Source organism: Trichomycterus rosablanca, chromosome 10 (genome assembly GCF_030014385.1).
Source record: "Trichomycterus rosablanca isolate fTriRos1 chromosome 10, fTriRos1.hap1, whole genome shotgun sequence".
In the NCBI taxonomy this organism is placed as follows: domain Eukaryota; kingdom Metazoa; phylum Chordata; class Actinopteri; order Siluriformes; family Trichomycteridae; genus Trichomycterus; species Trichomycterus rosablanca.
In genome coordinates this window covers 27,340,290-27,350,099 of record NC_085997.1, presented here as the reverse complement: position 1 = coordinate 27,350,099, position 9,810 = coordinate 27,340,290, and positions in this window count along the sequence as shown.

The window sequence follows — 9,810 nt, the reverse complement described above, 5'->3', positions numbered from 1 at the left end:
AACAGAGTGGACAGTGAGTGGACACGATATTTAAAAACTCATACCAGCACAACACACACTAACACACCACCACCATGTCACTGTCACTGCAGTGCTGAGAATGATCCACCACCCAAATAATACCTACTCTGTGGTGGTCCTGTGGGGGTCCTGACCATTGAAGAACAGGGTGAAAGCAGCCTAAAAAGTATGTAGAGAAATAGATGGACTACAGTCAGTAATTGTAGAACTACAAAGTGCTTCTACATGGTAAGTGAAGCTGATAAAATGGACAGTGAGTGTAAAAACAAGGAGGTGGTTTTAATGTTATGGCTAATCAGTATAGATCCTGAAAAAACAATAGTAGAGCGGTGTGTCTTCATGCTTTTGTTAACTTTAATAAGAATTCTCGGAGGCCTGAGGACAGGACAGATCATATTTCCAGATATTCCGTCACTGCATGGCTAAATTTAGGCACTCCCACACAGACCTAATTTTTAGTAAAATTGGTGATATTTGTGTGTGATTTTCAAGCATGTGTGTCTGTATAGCAGTCTGAAAGTGTCAATCTCTCCCACGCCTTGACATTTTGCACAATAGCCAAGTCTACAGCGTGAATGCTGAACATCAGTCTGATGGCATCAGTGAGACGGCGCAGAGGAGGCTCTGATAAATATCAATGAGCTTCACTGCACTGCAATAGCAGTACAGCGCTCGGTCTGGGTGGCCCTCTGTTCGTAATATAAAAGCCTCCAGCCAACATTAGTGATCAGTGTTACACCAGTGTCATACATGGTGAGTTTCAGTACAAGTGGAATGGAAGACAACAAACACTACATCAAAAAGAATGTGGACACCTGAACATGAGCTTGATGGACAGCCCATTCCAAAACCATAAGCCAGAAAATGGAGTTAAGCCCCCCTCCATGCCAACCCATTTGCAGCTGTAACAACCTCCACTCTCTGGAATGGCTTTCCACAACATTTTGGAGTCTGTTTGTGCCCATTAAGTCAAAAGAGCATTTGTGAGTGATCAGGCACTGCAATGGCTTTCCACAACATTTTGGAGCCTGTTTGTGCCCATTAAGTGAGATCAGGCACTAATGTTAAACAACAAGGCCTAGCTCATAATCAATGATCCAATACATCCCAAAGGTGTATAGCAGGGTTAATGTCAGGGCTCTGTGTAGAACTCCTCTAAAACAAACGCATGTAAAAACAGGAAAAAGCCCGTTGACAAAGTTGGAAGCTTATAGTTTTTATTTTATTATTATATTTAATTTAATATTTCTGTTAAGAGTGGATGTAGCAGGAACACAAGAACTCAGTAGCTTGAGAGGGTATATTTTGGGGCATATAACATAAAATTTGGGATATTTGTAAAATGCACGATTTGTAAAATAAACGATTGGCTGTTGTTCAGGGTTAGAGGGTAAAAAGTTCGGATCATAGGTCCTCATAACTGGTGCAACTGCGGCCCCTGCTGGCTGACTGATGGCGCCTTCACAGAGCTGAGAAATAATGCTGACGGGGGTGTGGCCCTCCATACACAGTGCCCGTCAGTGTATGAACTTGACTCGTGCGGGTAAAAAAAAAAATGCAGTCTGTACTGACTGTACGTGCCGGAGGGGGCGAATGTCAGTTGAGAGGCGTTCTCAGTCAGCGGTGAAGGGTCGAATCAGTATAGAGGACGCAATCAGGGTAATTGGACACGACTAGATTAGGGGAGAAAAATTGGGGGGAAAAAATAGAAACATTAAAAAAATTGCAAATCTTCATTTTTTATTCTTATGAACCTTTATTTGAAAAAAAAAAAAAAAAAAAAAAAAAAACACCTTCAGGTGGTGCAGCGGGATACACCAGCACCAAGATTCTGCACTCCCTGGTTCAAAACCGGTCAGCTGGGTCAGCGGGCATAACTGGCAGTGCCTGCAGCAGACAGTAATTGGCTACCGTGTAGTTCTGCTAGGGCCGGATAACCGGACTATGTGGGTGGGGTCTTCAAACGCTGTGCAAGGACCCTGATTAGCAGATAGTGGTGCCTGTGCAGAATGCATGGGCGAAAAGAAGGACTGTGCATGTGCCAGAGGAGGCGTGAGCAGAAAAAAACACACACATAAGTTGGTCAGGGAAAACCTTGGAAATCAGTTATTAGTCAGGATGTCAGTTAAATCAAGATTCATAACAATTCATTAATCACATTCTTGTTTTTATTGCATTTTACAAAGTATTCCAACTTTTAAAAAATTGGTGTATCTTTGCATAGAAGTGAAACAGTCCCATCCATTTAACATGTTCTTTCTTTAAGTGTTGGCAAGAAAAGCTTTCTCGGTATGTTTGCTGGGCGGCACGGTGGCTCGAAGGGGTAGCACTGTCGTCTCACAGCAAGAAGGTCCTGGGTTCGATCCCCAGGCGGGGCAGTCCGTGTCCTGCGTGGGTTTCCTCCAAGAGTTCCGGTTTCCTCCCACAGCCCAAAAACATGCAGTTAGGTTAATTGAAGACACTAAATTGCCCCATAGGTGAACGAATGTGTGTGTGTGTGTGTGTGTGTGTGTGTGTCTGCCCTGCGATGGATTGGCACCCCGCTCAGGGTGTTACTGTGTGCCTTGTGCCAATTGAAAAGCTGGGATAGGCTTCAGCACAACGACCCTAATTGGATAAGCGGTTAAGAAAGTGAGTGACAGTGTATGTTTGCTGTGAAGAGGTCAGCAGAAGCAGTTTTGGTACATTGGTTGGTTATTCATTTCTTATCTTGCTTTATTTTAGAGAAAGTTTTGTGCCTACTGTCCTTAAAGTTAAATGTGTGTCATTAGGTTTACTGAGCTGTCCATAAGATTTATTATTTTTTTATTACACATGTACAAACATACAAATTAAGACAAGAACCATAGACCTAAGTCAATAACATTGATTAAAAAAGAAAAAAATACTAGAGAGGTAAAAGAGAAAGAAATCAATATTTGATGTAGAGATTGTTTTTATTCTTTATTGATTGTGAATGACGCTGGTATTGGTACAGCTTTGAAATAGTAACTTATTTTTTTAGCATATTAACATGCTATCAAGACAAATATTTGTATATTTGTCTTGATAGCATGTTAATATGTTAAAAAAATAAGTTACTATTTCAAAGCTGTATCAATACCAGCGTCATTGGTGCAAATAGCTCCAAAACCTCAATCATATACACCGATCAGCCATAACATTAAAACCACCTTCTTGTTTCTACACTCACTGTCCATTTTATCAGCTCCACTTACCATACAGAAGCACTTTGTAGTTCTACAATTACTGACTGCATTCCATCTGTTTCTCTGCATGCTTTGTTAGCCCCCTTTCATGATGTTCTTCAAAGGTCATGGCCCCATCAGGACATCAGGACCACTACAGAGCAGGTATTATTTGGGTGGTGGATCATTCTCAGCACTGCAGTAACACTGACATGGTGGTGGTGTGTTAGTGTGTGTTGTGCTGGTATGAGTGGATAAGACACAGCAGAGCTGATGGAGTTTTTAAACACCTCACTGTCATTGCTGGACTGAGAATAGTTCACCAACCAAAAATATCCAGCCAACAGCGCCCTGTGGGCAGCGTCCTGTGACCACGGATGAAGGTCTAGAAGATGAGCAACTCAAACAGCAGCAATAGATGAGCTATCATCTCTGACTTTACATCTACAAGGTGGACCAACTAGGTAGGAGTGTCTAATAGAGTGGGCAGTAAGTGGACACGGTATTTAAAAACTCCAGAAGCGCTGCTGTGTCTGATCCACTCATACCAGCACAACACACACTAACACACCCCCACACCATGTCACTGTCACTGCTGAGAATGATCCACCACCCAAATAATACCTGCTCTGTGGTGGTCCTGTGGGGGTCCATCGAAAAACAGGGTGAAAGCAGGCTAAAAAGGTATGTAGAGAAACAGCTAGACTACAGTCAGTAATTGTAGAACTACAAAGTGCTTCTATATGGTAAGTGGAGCTGGTAAAATGGACAGTGAGTGTAGAAACAAGGAGGTGGTTTTAATGTTATGGCTGATCAGTGTATATCATGCAGGGAAAGAGCACTTTCCGGCAGACCTTGTTTAGAGTCGTCTCTCCACCAAACCTGAGCAGTTTAACTGTCGTCACCTGGACCAGTTGCCTCTAGCTTAGCCATTTCTACCATGACAAACTTGATCTTTACTTCATGTTCTCCTCTTTACCACACTACAATTCTTCACAGAAGTCTTTTAATCTTTCCCTCTTTGGTTCGACAAGTTTCTTCCCATTTTGGTCCTTGATGCTGGAATAGTTCTGATGTAGAACACAGGTCTGACATTGACTCAGTGCATAAGGAATCCAATTCGGCTTGTTTATTTCTTCTGAGTATCTTCTGCACTTCAGCTACACATCAAAGTTTTACTGGATTCATCTGGGGACTTTACCTGTGGCATTTTTAGTAACATCTTTGAGTTGTTCAGAAAGAAGCATGATGCAAAGACAAATGTCTGTCAGGTGTGTGTGGTTCACCAAGTTTCTCTAGCTCTTCAAATCTGCTGGCAACTTTCACTTGGTATTACTATTCATACTGGTCTTTTCTTAGTTCTTCAAAATCCAATAGCAGTCGCTTCCTGATTTGCTTCCTTTTAAATCTGAGCTTCATTGTCAACATTACAATATTGTGATTAAAATCAAGGCCTTTGCTTCTGCATGTTCTCTGAATCTTGCATTGAAATCACCCGTGATCACAAGTAGGTTCTGCTTGGGAGTCACTGCAAGTACAAATTCAATCTGCTTGTAGAATTGTTCAGTCTCTTATGGTTTGTCAGCAGCTGATGCATAACACTAGATAATAGTCGTATCTCTTGGGTTTATGAAAAACGGTGTCGATATGATTTTGCTACTCACTGGGTTGAAGGATATTTTAAACAACAATTCGGTGAACCCAAACAGTCACTATGAAGCCCTCGTTGTTGAAGAAATGCACTGTGCCCATCCAATGTTTTATACATGTGCTAATTTTTTATTTGAGTCTCTTATTTTCAACCTAATTTTACTTTTAATATGCTGGTAATTATGTAAATTATGATGAGTAAATATATTATCTGTCTTTCTTTCTTTCATGTAAATATGATGTACACGATCAGCCATAACATTAAAACCACCTCCTTGTTTCTGCACTCACTGTCCATGTTATCAGCTCCACTTACCATATAGAAGCACTTTGTAGTTCTACAATTACTGACTGTAGTCCATCTGTTTCTCTGCATGCCTTGTTAGCCCCCTTTCATGCTGTTCTTCAATGGTCAGGACTCTCCCATGACCACTACAGAGCAGGTATTATTTAGGTGGTGGATCATTCTCAGCACTGCAGTGACAATGACATGGTGGTGGTGTGTTAGTGTGTGTTGTGCTGGTATGAGTGGATGAGACACAGCAATGGTGATGGAGCAAACCTCACTGCCACTGCTGGACTGAGAAAATTCCACCAACCAAAAATATCCAGCCAACAGTGGCCTTAGGGAAGCGTCCTGTGACCACTGATGAAGGTCTCAAACAGCACCAATAGATGAGCAATGGTCTCTGACTTTACATCTACAAGATGGACCAACTAGGTAGGAGTGTCTAATAGAGTGGACTGTGAGTGGACACGGTATTAAAAAGCTCCAGCAGTGCTGCTGTGTGTCTGGATCCACTCATACCAGCACAACACACACTAACACACCACCCCCATGTCATTGTCACTGCAGGGCTGAGAATCATCCACCACCCAAATAATACCTGCTCTCTGGTGGTCCTGTGGGGGTCCTGACCATTGAAGAACGGCATGAAAGGGGGCTAACAAAGCATGCAGAGAAACAGATGGACTACAGTCAGTAATTGTAGAACTACAAAGTGCTTCTGTATGGTAAGTGGAGCTGATAAAATGGACAGTGAGTGTAGAAACAAGGAGGTGGTTTTAATGTTATATAGTATATACAGTTCCGCAGGAAGTGCAAAGTATTTTGTTGTGTAAAACTTCGTAAATCTTGAATCCTGAGATGTGTTTTCTCCAACAAGGAATAAAGCAATATTATCGTTCATTAGCCCTTAATTAAATGTAATTGCGACACAGACAGTAATTTTAATTAATGAATTATTAGATTGTTCTTATTTTAAAAAATGTGAGGTATAATGCTGTTTAACATGTATTACTTACATGTATTATGTTTCAAATGATCATATAATTATTAAATTTAATAGAACAAAACGGGAGCAGCAGGGAACAAATTTATGATGCGTAGGGGTCTGATACGCTTACAAAGGGACCAGGTTTGCTTTATCTGCATTACGGTTCTACACCAACTGTGAACATGTTAAGGGCAATTAAAAGCTGAATAAATTGTATCATTAAGTGTGATTATTAAGCCCTACCAGGCTCACATAGGCACATTTTGCTGGCTCAGCTATTTCTGTTCAAGTTGTACAACCTTCAGGTGACATTTGCGTCAAGGTCCTAAATGTAACTATATGTAAATGTAAACTAAATAGAATAAAAGGACTTCGAACAGTCATATACAGTAGACCCTTGAGTTACGAACGGTTTACCATACGAACATTATGGTTTACGAACGATCTTTTTCAACTGAACGTACGGACACTGTACCAGACAGAGGGGACAGTGAGTAAGAGAGAAGAAAGTTATTCTTTCATGAATTTACACCTACAAAATACAACGCTATTGAAATAAAGAGGGAAATAATAATAATAATAATTTAAGATTTAAGGGAAAATATACATGTATTTATAACAAAAAAGACCATTTAAGACATTAGAAAGGTTAGGTAAGGGGGTGGTTTGGGAGGTTTGGCACGAATTAATTCGGATACATTATTTCCTTTGGGAAAAATAGGTTTAACTAACGAACATTTTGACTTAAGAACAGCCCTTCGGAACCAATTAAATTCGTAAGTCAAGGGTCCACTGTATGTTTTTAAAGCTTGCTTTTAGATGAACTATAATGCTTATTTACTTCTCTGGTAAAAGGATATCAAAAGCTATACTACAGTGATAGATACTAGGTACAAGACATCATAAAACATTTACCAGTATACCATATTGCATTATTACATCCTATTCTGATCATGTTGTGTATTTGGTAGATATTAAGCAAAATATAGTGTAATAAATGTTTAATATCAATCGTTATTGTGCATCGTTCACTTTAAGACAGTAGTATTCAGAGCTGCTACACGATTAATGGCATTGCTATATTGCCTTGGTACTATTGCACGGGAGAATCAGTGTTATTCACTTCACCTGTCAGTGGTCATAATGTTACGTGTGCCCATGTAGCATCGAATTTACACTGATCAGCCAAAACATTAAAACCACCTCCTTGTTTCTATACTCAATGTTTATTTTATCAGCATCACTTACCATAAAGAAGCACTTTGTAGTTCACTACAGAGTAGGTATTATTTATGTGGTGGATGATTCTCAGCACTGCAGTGACACTGACATGGTGGTGGTGTGTTAGTGTGTGTTGTGCTGGTATGAGTGGATAAGACACAGCAATGCTGATGGAGTTTTTAAACACATCACTGTCACTGCTGGACTGAGAATAGTCCACCAACCAAAAATATCCAGCCAACAGCTCTTCGTGGGCAGCATCCAGTGACCACTGATGAAGGTCTCAAAGATGACCAACTCAAACAGCAGCAATAGATGAGCGATCGTCTCTGACTTTACATCTACAAGGTGGACCAACTAGGTAGGAGTGTCTAATAGAGTGGACAGTGAGTGGACATGGTATTTAAAAACTCTGGCAGCGCTGCTGTCTCTCATCCACTCATACCAGCACAACACACACTAACACACCACCACTGTGTCATTGTAACTAAAGTGCTGAGAATGATCCACAACCTAAATAATACCCGCTCTGTGGGGGTCCTGACCATTGAAGAACAGGGTGAAAGCAGGCTAAAAAGGTATGTAGAGAAACAGATGGACTACAGTCCGTAATTGTAGAGCTAAAGTGCTTCTATATGGTCAGTGGAGCTAATAAAATGGACAGTGAGTGTAGAAACAAGGAGGTGGTTTTAATGTTATGGCTGATCAGTGTATTTCATATACAGTGGGGCCAAAAAGTATTTAGTCAGCCACTGATTGTGCAAGTTCTCCTACTTAGAAAGATGAGAGAGGTCTGTAATTTTCATCATAGGTACACTTCAACTATGAGAGACAAAATGAGAAAAAAAAATCCAGGAAATCACAATGTAGGATTTTTAAAGAATTTATTTGTAAATTATGGTGGAAAATAAATATTTGGTCACCCACAAACAAGCAAGATTTCTGGCTCTCACAGACCTGTAACTTCTTCTTTAAGAAGCTCTTCTGTCCTCCACTCGTTACCTGTATTAATGGCACCTGTTTGACCTCGTTATCTGTATAAAAGACACCTGTCCACAGCCTCAAACAGTCAGACTCCAAACTCAACCATGGCCAAGACCAAAAAGCTGTCGAAGGACACCATGAAGAAAATTGTAGACCTGCACCAGGCTGGGAAGAGTGAATCTACAATAGGCAAGCAGGTTGGTGTGAATAAATCAACTGTGGGAGCAATTGTAAGAAAATGGAAGAATTACAAGACCATTGATAAACTCCCTCGATCTGGGGCCCCATGCAAGAGCTCATCCCGTGGGGTCAAAATGATCATGAGAACGGTGAGCAAAAATCCCAGAACTACACGGAGGGACCTGATGAATGACCTGCAGAGAGCTGGGACCAAAGTAACAAAGGTTACCATCAGTAACACACTACGCCGAGAGGGACTCAAATCCTGCAGTGCCAGGCGTGTCCCCCTGCTTAAGCCAGTACATGTCCAGGCCCGTTTGAAGTTTGCCAGAGAGCATATGGATGATCCAGAAGAGGATTGGGAGAATATCATGTGGTCAGATGAAAAAACTCAACTCGTTGTGTTTGAAGGAAAAAGAATGCTGAGTTGCATCCCAAGAACACCATATCTACTGTGAAGCATGGGGGTGGAAACATCATGCTTTGGGGCTGTTTTTCTGCAAAGGGGACAGGACGACTGATCCATGTTAAGGGAAGAATGAACAGGGTCTTGTATCGTGAGATTTTAAGCCAAAACCTCCTTCCATCAGTGAGAGCATTGAAGATGGAACGTGGCTGGGTCTTCCAGCATGACAATGATCCCAAACACACCGCTCGGGCAACAAAGGAGTGGCTCCGTAAAAAGCATTTTAAGGTCCTGGAGTGGCCTAGCCAGTCTCCAGACCTCAACCCCATAGCAAATTTGTGAAGGGAGTTGAAAGTCTGAGTTGCCCAGCGACAGCCCCAAAACATCACTGCTCTAGAGGAGATCTGCATGGAGGAATGGGCCAAAATACCAGCTACAGTGTGTGCAAACCTGGTGAAGACTTACAGGAAACGTTTGACCTCTGTCATTGTCAACAAAGGTTATGTTACAAAGTATTGAGTTGAACTTTTGTTATTGACCAAAAACTTATTTTCCACCATAATTTACAAATAAATTCTTTAAAAATCCTACAATTTGATTTCCTGGATTTTTTTTTCTCATTTTGTCTCTCATAGTTGCAGTGTATCTACGATGAAAATTACAGACTTCTCTTATTTTTCTAAGTAGGAGAACCTGCACAATCAGTGGCTGACTAAATACTTTTTGGCCCCACTGTAGTTGCTTTTATACACCTCATAAAGGGTGTAGCTGAAACAGCAGAACTCAATAATTATAAATAATTTTGTGGCACGTCCACAAACAGCACCTTTCGCCTTATGTAGTTCTGACAGTCTATTTAATGTAACATAACATTTAATGGCTT